The sequence below is a fragment of the Quercus suber genome, unplaced genomic scaffold (genome assembly GCF_002906115.3).
Source record: "Quercus suber isolate HL8 unplaced genomic scaffold, Cork oak 2.0 scaffold_229, whole genome shotgun sequence".
Lineage (NCBI taxonomy): Eukaryota > Viridiplantae > Streptophyta > Magnoliopsida > Fagales > Fagaceae > Quercus > Quercus suber.
This window is the reverse complement of record NW_027069687.1, coordinates 691040-706969: the sequence shown is the minus strand read 5'-3', so window position 1 is coordinate 706969 and position 15930 is coordinate 691040. Positions and strand designations below refer to the sequence as shown.

At 34.3% G+C, this 15930-nt stretch overlaps 1 pseudogene; it reads right to left on the bottom strand.

Moving 5' to 3' along the window:
* The window catches only part of LOC111999496 (MADS-box protein SVP-like), a 37056-nt pseudogene extending 23192 nt beyond the window's left edge, over window positions 1-13864 (bottom strand).
* Window positions 13865-15930: the final 2066 nt, after the last annotated feature.

Here is a 15930-nt window from a genome sequence, read left to right as displayed (position 1 = left end):
TTCCACAAATCCCTTTCTTTACCTCACAGGATCACTATCTTTCTTAGACTAGTTGCCCTCTTCTCTCCCTATTCTCTCTAGAATTGCCAACCCTCTATTCCTCATTCTCTTCCCCTATTTGTAGGCTTGGATAAGTGGAGGTGCCATGATTACTTCCCCTCACTAGTGCGAATGGAGGTCCAATTCCATCACTTCAAAGTGGATGCTCTATCGGGAAAGGTGGGAGTGGCATTGGAACTCATTTCCACCTTCGAAAGCTCGCTCGGCGGTGATGTTCTCAAAGGCATTACTGGGCAGCCGAGGGCAGGGTGTCCTCAAACAATAACACTCCTAACCAGGTGAGAAGTGATCCGGGGGGGGGGGGGGTTGCTTGAGGTATTCAGGCTAGCGTGGTTAAAAAAAAAAAAAAAAAAAACTACACCCATTAGCCCAATTTTCAAAAGAAGATGTGAGATTAGGCCATTAAAGCCAAAATACAACCCATGCATTTCAAGTTCTTAGCAACAACTAGAGTTTTAGTCTTCGTATTTTGTGGCTAACAATGACTTCCTTTGATAGAGACTTTGAGGAGCAGCTTAAGGAGGATGGGAATTGGGAAAAGCCTCCTTAACTCTTATTCCTCGATTGATAACCTCCTCACACTTATTGATACAGTCAAAAATTTGTTAGTAAATGTGGATCTTGCATATCAAATTTGTGAACTCATGCTTATAAGCTACGGGTGTGAGGCATCTCTTCCTGATGTGAGATTGAGCAAATCCGTGCGGGAGGCATCGGCCTCCTTGACCCATTCCTAAAGCGGACAATACCTTCTAAGGGAGAGATTTATTCCTCCATAAAAAGGCGCCTTTTGGGGTTTAAGTGGAAACCCCCACCTTCCCCCTTCATCCTTAAGCTCTGGGCATAAATAAAGGAGTGTCATCAAGCAGCACTAGCAAGTGCAGATGCTAGGCCTTACCCATCAAGTAGTACTACTTGATGGGTACACCCCACTTGTGAGCTCATGCTTATAAGTTGCAGGTGGGAGGTGTCTCTCCTCGATGTGGGTTGAGCAAATCCGTGCAGGTGGCATTGGCCTCCTTGGCCCATTCCCAAAGTGGACAATACCTTTTAAGGGAGAGATTCGTTCCTCCACAAAGGCATTAGTCAGTAATGAATTTTTCAGTTGCATCTTGCATTATTGAGATTACAAGGATAACAACAACGAATGCCCTATATGATGATGAGCAAATGAAGGAAATATTTCAGCTGATTGTAGCAACATTTGAAGATTTTTCTATTTGTCTCATGTGCCCAATTGTTACTATACGAAGGAGGTTTCAATTCTTGACTCTGTTGCAAAGGTTCGGTCATGCTTGGTGATGCTGGACCTTGAATGTGATGCATTAATTGTTGAGATGTTTCAAATTTTCTTTAAAATAATTGGGTCCATCCATTCACTTGTTGTATTTTCAACCATGGAAACAATTATGTCTCTGGACATATATAAAGAAATTTCCTTGAATCTTCTCAGCCCACTTTTAGCTACTGCAAGAAAGGAAATTCAAAAAGTTTCACCTGTTTTGTAAAAATTGGGGGAGCAAGTAATCACTAAGATTAATGCCTAACAAGACAAAACAATGGCATCCACTCAAAAACTACCCAACAAGCTTGAGGGTAAAGCTTTACACATGAGAGATGGTAACGTTGAGGCACCAAAATTTGGTTATGCAAAGGAGATGCACGTTGAGGCACCAAAATTATTTTTGAATGTGAAAATAATTTTGTCTTTGACTTTAAATTTTGAATTTGGTTTAAATGTGGAGGGATTTATCGGATTTGATTAGGCATTTTTCATATTGGTGTAATACCTAAACCCTATTAAACTAGTACATTTGTAATCGTGAAAGGTAATGCAATTTGAATAAGAATAATTAGAAAATTTGAGAATGATTGCTTTCTCTTTGTTTGGTGGTGAATGGTGATGTCTAGGGCTTACAGGAAAATTCTAGGTGGTGAAGTCTAGTATTTGTCTTGTTTATTCTCTTATTCTTATTTTCCTACTGTGTTCTACGTCATATAAAATTCTTACATATTTAGTAAATTTCTAATTTTTGCAGGCATCAAATTAAATGACTTAGACTTTTGGATTTGGTTCAAGCTATTGCATTAAAATGTTACATAATTACTGCTTGCAGGATAAATATCATAGAGTAAATACTATTTTAGTTTTGGAAATTTTAAAGATTGAAAAGATACTCTAAAATTCAAAGTAAGACTTCACAAAACTCGTCATATTAGTTTTCCATGACAGTTCATCACGAAGCCCTACAAAATCCTAGACATCTAGGTATGCACTTCTTGTTATTTAAATTAATGTTGCTGAAAATTTTATCATTAACTACATTGAAATTCCTTTTGAAAATGCTTCATCTGGTTAATTGCAATTCTTAACAACCACAATCAAAGACAAGTGGATAAGTCCCACTAATGCACTGTAAAGAGCACAATTATGATGGAAAAGACCATGTTATTATCATGACCCTGATTAATGTGACCATAAGATCAATACTGAAACTAACATAGTACTTATTAAATTTGAAAGAAATCTAGTAACTTGACTAAGTTATGCTACTTATTTTCACTGTGGTTTAATTAGTAATTAGAGATTCTTATTCAATGTCAAGTCACTCATTACATCATTTCGCAAGAGTATGTCTTCCTAATCTTATTCTTTCTACTTGTTGGCTCGCTATTGCTAGTCTTGCCCATCAAATATTTTCAGAGCTAGGTTATTCCAACATTTGATCAATTTTATCATTCCAGTCATGGAATTATCATCAATTGAAGCGTAAGTGGTTATCCTGTCTGTCTGTAATCCATCATTAAGAATTGTGTAACTAGCCTTGCTTAGATGGTAAGGTCACTTATATTTAGGAACATGTAAATGTATTTCTTTTTTCTTTTTTAAAATAAAAGAGAGAACACTTTTGTCCTCTCTTCATGTTACCATTTTCCTATCTGTAATGCCTGTTAGAATGGTAGAATTCTGTGTCACCTTTGATGTGATACTAGGGGGTAGATCTCCAATTTTCCAGTTTGTGGTTTTGTATCACTGAATGGTAATTTCAGTTCAATTGAAGTACTATATCTGAACAGGTTAAACTAGAGTACTCTATATCTTTCTCTATGATGTCCTACATAGGTCTGGTTTTGAACATACACAAATACAGTACCCCATTGAGATTTCAAGCAGAAATACCATGCTCGTGATCATATATTTTCTATGAGATCCTGACTTGTCCACTGCTTGTGCAGCCTCATTTGAAAGAATTTGGTTATGTACTCTCCTTATAAATGCATGCTTCATCCCTATCCTAGAAATTTCTTTTTGAAGTCTCAAATTGCAATCTTTGAGGGAGGGTTTGGCATGGTTAGATTATGAAGGATTTAACCTTGGGGGAGAGAGAGCTTTAACCACACTATCCTCCAAGGAGGAAAAGGTTATTCCTAACAAGCTTGCAATAACATGAAAAATATTAAAGGTGACACAGAAGAATGGCATCATTTTAATGGGGATTAAACTAAGGTTCAGGCATGGACAATTGAAATTGAAAAGAGTTGGAACTCATTGAAAAGAAGGTGACTTCTCTCTTTCCCAAGAGCAATTGCCAAAATACTGGGTTGTACATGTCATTTCCAATTCCTAAGGCACTCTGGGAAGATGTCTCTATGAATATTGTTGTGGGTTTTCCAAAGACGAAAAGGATAAACAAGAGTCTAGATGCTTATCATGTGACTGATTTTTACCCTATGAGATTGTAAGACTTCATTGTATTTTAAAGACTATGTCATTAGATCAAGAAATATAAGTTCAAAATCCATTGGGCACAACCTTTAGTTAATGTTCGCAACTAACCTTCAACATAGTTCAACTTGTCATCCTCAAATTGATCAAGCATAGGTTGCTAATCAAAGTTTAAGTGATTTTCTGAGAGTTATCCATCTAACTCAAGTTGAATTGCTTACAATCGGTTTGCCAGCCTAACTGCCAATTATAGTCCATTTAAAGTTGTGTATAATCAAAATCCTATTACCCTTCGAAACAAGAATCCTATTAATGCTATTGACATGATATTATTGCTTACTACTAATCATTGTAGTGGAGATATTGAGGAAGGAGTTAAGTATATAAAATTGCTACTCATAATTTTGGTGGAGACATTGAGGACAGAGTAAAATATATAAAGAAGTTGCATGAAAATGTTCAAGACTGATTTCTCAAAAAAATTCAAAAGTACCAAAAAAGTAAGCCAACAAAGATAGAAAACCAGCAACTTTTAAGAAAGGTGATTTGGTGTAGATTCATCTTTAGAAGAATGCTTTCTAATTGGATATCTTGGGAACCTTTGCCTAGAGTTGATAGTCCTTTCAAAGTGCTTCAATGTTTTAGCAAAAATATATACAAACCATATAAAGTCTAGTGAATAGGTCTTGCTAACTGTTTTTTAAAATATTTGGTCAAACCTTTACTTTGTATATTTTTCCTTGAAATGTAAGTAATTTATTATGCATGGATAGTTTTTCCAAGTAAATCCTGTTTAAGTCCTAGATCATGTATGAAATTAAAAGAGAGTATTATTTTGAATTGAAAATTGGCTTTTGGCTTTTCTTATATCTCTTTGCAGCAAACCTTCTACCTAAGAAAATTTTTGTAGACAACTTATCTGAAAATACCGAACAACACAGGATAAACAAAGTCCTTCCTGCTCATTGTTTACCAAAAAAATTGCATCAGTGATGAAATTTCTCTATATGAACAATCCATACCCAAAACTATTGTTTCAATAAACATTCAAAGAAATATCCAAATTTTTCATAAGATTTAATGAATGAAGGGGAAACTTTAAGATTGTGAACCAAATCAGGATGGAACCAGGACTTAGAGTTAGGGGGGCGGGCCTATTATTGGCTATGTGCGGCGGCTTTGACCTTTGGCTCTACTATTACTTAGCCGTTTGATGGATTTTTTTTTCTTGGTGTGTGACTTTGATGTTGCTACTAGGTAAGGACAAAATAATTTTATTTAAAATTTTTTAAAAGGCCGGGTTTTTTGTGTTGGATAAAATTGGTTAATTGGGCTTATTTTGTTTTAGATTTACTATTGACAATTTTTTTTATTGTGCTAATTTTTTGGGCTTGTATATTTTGATTTAGATTTTAGATCTATTGACTTTTTCTAAGGAATGCTAGAGCTACAAACTTGTTTACAAATTGCTGATGTAGTGAGTGGTTATTAATAAGTCAAAAAGTGGTGTAAGCAATGGGCTAGGTGCGAGCCAATAAGAATTTTCTACCTCAACAATTTGTAAAATGTTGTAGAAAAATTTGTAGCTATAGCATTACTTTTAAAAGAATTAATGATATTATTAAAGAGGGGCAAAGTGTAATTTTATAGAACAAAGTTACTAAAATTAATACCCGAGTATATACTAATATATATATATATATATATTTTTTTTGGGGGGGGGGGGATTGCCCCCACATCAAAGCTTGCCTTTGTCCCTGAACCAAATTTTCTAATTTTCTATTCCATATAATTTTTTATATTCTCTCTTCCTTCTTTTCCCCCCTAAAATCAAAATCTATTGATCTCTTCTCACATTTCTTGATATTTTCTAAATGTATTATATTTTCCTTCTTTATGGGTATTAAGCAATGGAAATTCTATTTCCCCCAATTTGAATGAGCAAAACTAACAAATTATTTTTTGTTTTTTGTTTTTTGTTTTTTTGTTTTTTTTTTTTTTTTTTTGAGAACCTAACAAACTAAAGTTTTTTACACCCTAATGTTGCACGTTTCACAACAGCTAATGCACACATTAGAGCGTGATGGAGCACACCTGTATGATTTCATATAAGATGACTTGAAATTTATGTGGCACAAAAAATTTGATTTGATTTCAAGCTAAAAATAGTTATTTTATTTTATCATTAAACCCTAAAAGACTCTCAAAAATAATAATTAAAGCCTAAATAAAATTAAAATGAATTTAAAAAAATAGAGATACTTTCATTAGGACATCCTTTCAAGTATGATGTTTAGGCATATCTAATGCTATTGTTATAGGCTCTTAAAATTGTAGGTAACTTTTTTTCTTTTTTTCTTTTTGAGAGGAAAATTTTTGGGTTGCCCATATACCAGTAAACAACGTTTAGTGACTTTGGATTTTAGTACGTGTTTTAGGTAATAAATGCAAATCTTCCCTTACCATCTTTTAAAAAAATATAATCTTTTTTAATTTTTTTTTTCCAAATATGAAATTTAATAACCTAGATAATTATTAATAGGAATTTGTTATGATCATGTTTGTATATGGAACAATTTATTCTATCATTTAAAGAAAATATAATGTGGCAAGATTCTAATGAAGGATTTTAATGTAGAATAGAATTTAAAATCAATTAAAAATATAAATTACAATAATGACATCAAAATTGTAAGGACTCAAAAACTTATTGATAAAATTTTATGAGGTCAACCAAAAGTTAAATTCTTCTAAAATGCACATCAAAATATGATATTTTTTCCTCTCTTTTATTTTCTATTTATAGTGTAAATATGAAATTTGAAAATTATGATTGTTATTAACAGGCAATTATTATGATTTTGTTTGTGTATAGAACTATATTCTAGCATTAGATATTTATTATAATTATAATCGTATTGGAACTAAATATTCTATCATTTAAAAAGAATGACAAAATTTGGTTACAAACTTAGTTGCATCCTTATGCTTCAACTTCCTCTAAGATACTAACATTTTTGTTTGCGCATGACTCACTTAACCACAATTAACCCAACCAATACTTGTCATGTGCATTGCACACATGCATGTTAGCTTCTTAGAAGAAGTTAAAGCCTAAGGTTGCAACTAAATTTGCAGCCAAACTTTGTCTTAAAGAGAATATGATTACAAAATATAATTTAAATTTAATTAAAAATATATATTAAAATAATAACATGTAAAATAGTACGGCCTCAAAAACTTATGGCATGATATTACAAAGTCAATTAAAAGTCAAACTTTGGTTTTATATATATAATAGATTTTTAAAAAACTTTAACAAAATATGTTTTTTTTTTCCTTTCTTTTATTTTTTTCTATAATATAAAAATTTGACAATTATGGTAATTATTAATAAGCATGGCCGACAATCTTTTTGTTTTTATGTATGGCCAAATTGGTCATCTAGCTAACTAACGTCCATAGAAAAGGGTAGATGTGTATGTCACTTAGGGACGAAGATAATGGCAAAGAGTTTGTTGTAATGTTGGTTAACCCGTATATAATGATATTGAGGTTATGCAAAGTTGGGAGATTGAATTGAAGAAGGTGAGTGATCCATCGAATACTTGTCATTCCAAAAAATGGCTCAAACGAGGGTTGACCTAGTTATAGCATCTTCAAGTGCAAATGCAAGTCCAATGTAAGGGTATATTCCATTAACATTGATGGAAAAGTTTTTGAGAACATCGTTTCACAAGAAATGGTGGACAAGATTAAGTTGAAGATTGAACCCCATGTAAAGCCTTAACGAATAGTATGGTTTAAGAAAGGTAAAGAGGTAAAGGTAACTAAAAGATATCTTGTTTCTTTTGAAATGGGAAATAATTGTAAAGATGAAATTTGGTGTGATATTGTTTCCAAGGATGTTAGTCACTACCTCCTTTGGTGTAGCCTTGGCAATATAATGGGCATGCTATCCAAGATGGCCATAGAAATACATATACCTTTAAAATTAGAAAATTTGAATTTGTCCTTTTGCCAATTAAGAAGGAAAGAACTCCTAAATCTTTCAAACAGTAGGGTAGTAATTTTCTTATTTTTTCCAATTGTAATATAAGATAAAGTACTAGAGTGGTGTACATGTTGGTGGCTAAAGAAACAAAGGAAGCTTCTTAGTGTACTCTATAGCCTACCTAACAAAGTGCACTATCTAATAAATCTAAGGGAGCATGAAGAATTGAATAAGCAAGTTATGGTCCCTGTGGAGATTTTGAAGAAGGGATATATTATAGAAAACATGACTCTTTGTGTAGTACCGACCTTACTCATGCCAAAGGTGGATGGCACTTGATAGATGTGTGTTAATAGCCACACCATGAACCAAATTATTATCAAATTATCTAGTCATATTCCAAGAATTGATGACTAAAAACATATTGAAGAGCAAGAGAATGCCTAAAGAATGTTAGACTGAAGCTATTGATTATGCAATCTATTTGTCCTATCGTTTCTCAACTTCGTGTGTTTGGGAGCATAGCATATCCACATGTACTAGATTAGGAGAGGTCCAAGCTAGATAACAAGAGCAAAAATTATTTCTTCATTGGTTATGATCCATGCTCTAAAGGTTATAAGCTTAAAAATCCAAGCACTGGAAAATTAACTATGAGTCAAGATGTGGAATTTGATGAACAAGTATGAGAAATGGGAGCACCCAAGAAGAAGAGAAGCATAATTTATGTCCTTTGCTTGAGGAGGAAGAGCATTTGAATAAAGTTCAAGAAGAGCCTGACGCTCCACCTCCATCACCAAAATCTCCCATTTATGAAAGTCCATCCTCGAAATCGTCACTACAAAGAAGTGACCAAGAAGAATAAGAAGTCTACATGATCTCTATGATTCAATGAAGAATATAGATTATCTAACGCTCATTTATCTGTTTGTTGATTGTGAAACTACAAGAATTAAAGAAGTTATGCAAGATAAGAAATGGATAAATTCTATCGATGAAGAGATCAAGGTAATAAAGAAGAATGATACATGAGAGCTAGCAACTCTTCCATGTGGAAAGAAGGCAATTGGCGTAAAATGGATGTAAAAGAGGAAGAATAATGCAAAAATGAGAGGTGGAGAGATACAAAGCAAGACTGGTGGTGAAAGGCTATAGCTAAGAAGGTATTGATTATGATGAAGTATTCGCCCCAGTTGCTAATTTGGAAACTATACGTTTGCTAATTTCTTTAGCATCTCAAAATAAATGGAGAATTTATCAAATAGATGTAAAAACTTCTTTTTTGAATGTTTATATTGAAGAATAAGTTTATATTGAGCAGTTTATAGGCTATGTTGTCAAAGGGTAGGAAAACAAAACTTTGTAGTTTACGAAATCTCTATATAGCTTGAAATAGGCACCTAGAGCTTGGAACAACCTAATTGACAAATATTCTCAAGAGAAAGATTCATTAAATGCACACATGAACATGCACTATATTGTAAGGTGTATAAAAAAGGGAGGTATCTTGATTGTTTATTTGCATGTAAATGATTTGATTTTTATAAAAAACAATCCAAGTAAGTTGGAGGACTTCAAGAAAGCAATGATTAAGGAGTTCAAAATGACAAATATTTGGCTTATGGCTTGTTATCTAGGCATTGGGATGAAGCAAATGGAAGATGAGATATTCATTTCCTAAGAAGGATATGCTAAGGAGATGTTAGGAACTTGTTGGTTCCTAAAGGGGATGGGTGGGAAGTGTTTGAAAATGGATGTGAATTGTAGGTGAATTGACTTAAAGGCATGGAGAAATATTAAGAGAGAAAGGAAATGCAATAAGGTAGAGTTAAGTGCTTACAATTCACATCCATTTTCATACATGGCTTTATCATAAGCCATGACATTATCCTTTTGCTTACTAATTAAGCATGGGCTCTCACCAACTATGTGATAATAGTGTTGCATGTGCTAATAGTTCTAACTAACTCTATCCTATTCCCAACATGTGTAACTAACTAACTCTATACTATCTTGGGACTAACTTTTAATTGAATGGATGGAACTTCAAGAAATATTAAGATATTACATCAAATATGAGATTCCTAACATTCCCCTCCCTTTCAAAACAGCCCACAAGGTGTTGTTATGGTTGGCATCATCATCAAAGGAAATTTTCCAAAGGACTAGTATCTTAGTGACATCTTTATCACCATATTCATACACTTCTCTTTGACTAGTGGTCTCGTGTACTTTCAAAATCCGCTTAAATTCTTGAGTCTTCAATGGTTCTTCGATCTTCAAGATCTTATTGGGTCTTTGGACCTTGGAATCTTCTTGGATCCTCGAGCCCTCATTTGATTCTTGAACCATTGGAATTGTTGGCTTTTGCATCTTTGATTCTTGAATCATTGACACTTGGATTTTCGGTTCTTGAATGGTGAACTCTTGAGTGGCAACCTCTATTGGTGCATTAAGAATTGGTTCTTAGTCCTCCGGCATGAAATTCACAGGATTTTGCATCTTGGATTCTTGGGCAATAATCTCCATTTATACACGAAGGATTGGTGTTCAAAACCAGTCTTGTAGTGCATATGAAATCCATCCAATTTGTGCATAATCCCGATGCCTGTACATCTTGAAAATATTCCCACGCCTCTCCTTACATGTAATAAGAGGCAATGAAAAACATGAGATGTGGTACCGTATTTTCTAGAGCAAAGAATTCATAGAGCTTGAGAAGCTGCCAAAAAGGATCTCCACCTTTGAATGTAAAATCAATGAAAGCTTGATGAGTAGCAACAAATTCATTCATTTCAAGATAACAGCTCTAATACCATTTGTTAGGGACCCAATGGTTCTTAAGGGGGATGAGTGGGAAGTGTATGGAAATGGATACGAAATGTTGGCAAGTTTAGTTAATTCGAGGTAGTCTCCCTTCATAAAGAAATACTAAGAGAGAAATAAAATGCACTAAGCAAGAAATTGGTTTATTCTTGAAAATGTTACAAATTAAGGTTACATGCAAGTATTTATAAAACCCAAGCTCTTATCTTGTTGGCCACACATGGCTTATTAATATAGCATGTGCTCTCACTAATTAACCCATATGATTGTACTGTTTCATATGCCAAGAGATCTAACTAACTCTATTCTAATCTTAACATGTGTAACTAACTAACTAACTAACTCAATCCTATCTTGGGACTAAATACTAATTGAAGGGATGGATCTATAAGAAGTATTAGGATTTTAGAACAAATATGAGATTCTTAACAGGAGATCCGCAAGAAATTTTAGATGTCAAATTACAAACTAGTTAGTACTCTGTGAAATGTGGAGTGAAGTTGTCAAAGAATGGCAATAGAGAGAGGGTAAAGCAAACATTCTTCATAAGTTTGGTTGGAAGTCTGGGGTACCTAACATGCACAAGACCGAACATTCTCTTTGGCATTGGACTTCTTAGTCGCAACATAGAAGTACCAACCATGACTCATTTGATAACGGCCAAAAGAATTCTTCGCCATATAAAAGGTACGCTTGATTTTGGATTATTTTATTTGTTGGGGAGATAAACACCTTGGGGAGCTTCCTTTAGTAATTAATATAACATATAGAGACACATTTTAACCCAAAAGACCTAAGCCCAATAGGTATGTGCTCAATTATGTTATATTAACCACTCATTCTTCTTATCTTTATTCAATGTGAGACTTTACTCACACGTGTAACCCAACAATCTCCCTCTCACATGTGAGTCTTTGCCACTCTGTGGGCTTCAAGACTTCTCTGTGGGTCATGAATTAGTCCTACTCGCTCCCCCTTGCCTAATGGGCTTTTCACTTCATCAGTGCATCATTTATGGGTCTCTCATACGCCATCCATGGAAACCACATGTCAACCCTGCACGCACATCTATGGAAACCCCGTATGTTCATGTCCATGGGAACCTTGCACCTCATCATTGTCTACCACCATTGGCAATAATACTCCTTTGTTGGGCCTTTGCCAAGATCGTTTGTGTGGGCTTTATGGGCTTACTTGGTGTAATATACCGTCCCCGCTCTAACTGCGAAAGGGACCTGCCATGCTCCATTTGCGAAAGGGCTTTAAGTACACACACCCCGTTCCTGCTCCAATTGCGAAAGGAACCTCTATAACCTTGCCATCTTTGCCCAACACCACCATGGGCTTTGATGCCACTTGTTGGGGAGATAAACACCTTGGGGAGTTTTCTTGAGTAATTAATATAACATATAGAGACACATTTTAACCTAAAAAACCTAAGCCCAATGGGTATGTGTTCAATTATGTTATATTAACCACTCATTCTTCTTATCTTTATTTAATGTGAGAATCCACTCACACGTGTAACTCAACAATATTTACCCTCTAAAGAGTTTAAACTTGTTGGCTATAGTGATAGTGATTGGGCCAGGGACACCGGTGATAGAAAGAGTGATAATGGGTTTGTATTCTATATGGATGATATTGCATTCGCATGGACATCCAAAAAGCAACCAATTGTGACTGTATGTTGCTATTACCTCTAGTGTTTGTCATGCAATGTGACTTAGAAATTTGTTGAAAGAGTTGCAAATGTTGCAAGAAAAAGATATGAAGATATGTGTGGACAATAAGTAAACACTGGCTCTTGTAAAGAACATAGTCTTTCATGACCAAAGCAAGCACATTGATATCTAGTATCGTTTTATTTGAGGATGTATTGCTAGAAAGGAAATTCTACTTGAGTTTGTGAAGTCACATGATTAGGGTGTAGATATCTTCACCAAACCACTAAACTATGACACCTTCTACAAGATGCAAGCCTAATTTGTGGTGTTCAAAATTAAGTTTAAAAGGAGGTGTTGAAAGTTAAACTTGATTTATGTTATGAAAATCTATTTTATTTATGAAATGAGTTAGTTGAATAGTTAGAGATACATAAAATAATGAGGCAAGTTTACATAATGAATGTATAGAGAGTTTATTTTGGAGTTATATAATAAACATAAGGAAAGTTATGGTTGGACATGGAGTATATATACCTCATGCATCCGTCAATTTAGAAAAAGTGTGAATAAAGAGAAATACAATTATTTAAGAGTTTTCATACTCTTCTTAAAGGAAGAGTTTTTTTTTTTTTTGGAGGAAAAAAAATTAAAGGCAGAGTTGAAGCAGCTAATTGAAGCTATACAATAAGCAAGTGCAACTCTAAAATTCAGGGAAAATAAAAAAATTAGATTATAAGCTAATTAATAGGCAATAATTAGCAACATTCAAAGACAAAATATCTCGCTTATAGAACTTCAAAACAAGTAGCAGCTACATATATTCGTTAAACCCTTCAAGGTAAGAATTGAAAACTGTTTATTTGGTTGACCCCAAAAAAAAAAAAAAAAAACTGTTTTTTTTTTTCTTTAAACAGAAACCATAAGATTTTGCAGTACTTTTTCATTTCTTGATTTGATGCTACATAGCACTTATTTAAATTATTTTCTCTTTATTTAATGTTACATAGTAATATTTTTTAAATCACTTATTTGGTTTGTTCAGTAAAGGATCTTTATTTTGAGCAGTTGGGTCCTCACTCTCTCTCACAAACACTTTAGAAATCATAAAATCATAGTGAATGCATGAACAAAACGATCAAGGAACGAATAATGACATATTTTTCTATAGATAGAAAAAGGGTTTTTCTCTAGTAAAAAAAAAATGAGAAAATAAAAAGGGTTTTTCTATAAGTAGAAAGAAGTGCAAGAGAAAGAGAGGTTGAAACCTTGAGCTGGCGTATTCAAAGAGCTTTCCTGTAGCAGAAAAGACCATGAGACCAATTTCAGCATCGCAGAGAGTAGAGAGCTCAAAAGCTTTCTTAAAAAGTCCTCTCCTCCTCTTCGAGAATGTCACCTGCCTAGCCGTCGAGTTGTCAATCTTCTTAATCTGAATTCTCCTCCTCGTCATTTTCCCAGATAATAGCTTATCAGACCCTTTACTTCAAAGTTCAAACCAAATTATTAGCCCAACTTTGTATTCCAGAAATAGAAACTATTTGCATACAAAGCTGCGAGAGAGCGAGAAGAAAAGAGACATGTAGAGAATAGTAAAAAAAGTAAATTACTAAAATGTTATAGGTTTCGGAACGGTAAAAGACGAGAAATAAAACGAAATCTATGAGTACTTTGGTACACTAAATGTAGATTATATTGAGAATAATAATTTTTATTACTAAGAATAGAAGACATTGTAATAGAATAATTATTACTATTCATAAGTTTAGTTGTTACATATGGAAAGCTTGTAAAAAATGATGTATGAGGAAATTTTATATTTTTGAAAATATATTAATTTTAAAACCTATTATATGCACAAAAGAATAACTATTACATCTATTTTAAAGAGAAATAGACATTCTTTAATTTAAAGAATAGTTATTCCAATGTAATAACTAATCTATGTAATAAAGATGTAACCAAATGACTGAATTGCTATTACACATGAATAACTATTCTATTACAGGAGCTATTACAGCATACTAAACATACCCTATATATTATTATACGGAAGAGGAATATTGTCTTTGATAGAAGTTTAACCAAAGTATCGGATAAAAAATATAACAAATTGAACTGCACTTGCTTTTTTTTTTTTTTTTTTTTTTTTCCATTTTTATGAAGAAAAAAAAAACTGCACTTACTCAATCAATAAAAGATGGAAAAATATAATATTTACCAAAAATATCATATATAAAATATAACAAATCAAGATGCACTTGCTTTTTCTTTTCTTTTCTTTTCTTTTTTCATGAAAAAAACTGTACTTACTCTACCTATAAAAAATAAAATAAAATAAAACCTGAGCCGGGGTGTACCCTATAGGCCTACACAGTCCACATAACTAACAAAAGTTTTGTTTCTTATAAAATAAAATAAAAAAAAAAAAAAAAATTGTTGTATGGCATGGAAGCACACTAGCTTAATTTTAACATTGAAACATTGAATTTATATTCTCATAAATTATATATTAAAGATATTTTCTTAATTCTTTTTAATGTTACATCGTAATTTGAAGATGAACAAAACCATAATAAAATTTAAATTATAATCGTTATCTATTCTTATTTTTGTTTCTATATATATATATAGAAAGACTATTGTAGGGACCAGGTTCGGGCCTCCTAATGCGTTATGGGAGTGGACCCAAGCCCAGCTACCCTGCAATTAATTTGTAGAGAGCGAGGTCAAGAACTAAGCCCTAGTATGGGTGCAACGACCATGCGTGATAGTTCTCAGATGAACGCGAACAATGATGCTCTTCGGCCTTTCTCTTGGGAACTTGCAGTTCTTATGACTTCCTTCCTGATTGGTTATAGTTGCTCCCCTCCTTTTTTTCTCCTTCCTCCCCTCTTCCAAGAAGAGTCCCTTACATTATATACTTTTTTCCCCATTGGTCCCAGCCCTATATTTGTTGAGCAACCAGGCCACTACTTGAGTACATATCCCATCAGCCTCCTCCCCATGCTTTCTGTGGGTTGCGGCAACCAAGGCAACATTGTTCTGTAATTCCCTCCTCATTAATGCGGCCAGGACGTTAGTTATGGGCATTTAATGTGGATGTGACAGCTCGTCTTGGACTTGCTCCTCCGCCGTGCTCCTATTGTTGACGCGTGACACTTGCTCTTTCCTCCTCGGATATTCAAGAAGACCCCCCTTGATGGTGTGGTGCTTATGTACTTCAATGGTCTCGGATGTCCGAGGACGGAGTCGTCCTCAGACCAGTTCCTTGGGGACTGGACTTCTTACTTTTATCCTCGGACACTACATGTATCCTCGGCATAGGCTTTTGGACCTAGTTTGAAGTGGGCCGAGGCTGCCTGACTTTCTGGCCCCACAATAGCCCCTCAAAATCTTGCCGCCTGTATCCTCGGGCAGGAAGAAGGATTTTGACATACTCGGGCCTGCTTCGTGTCCAGTCGAGTCTTGTCCCCCGTCAGTACTGGGCTCTTTTCATCTGCACAAGGCGCGTTGCTGACGCTTCGGTGTGCGTAACGTGTCCTTCATTAAATTCAGGCAGCTCTGTACTCCCTACGTTCAACGAGGCAATGCCAATCTAATGGTGGAGGTTCGTCTCGCATTTATGGGCGGAAAAACCTGTACGGTTCCTCGATTTGGGG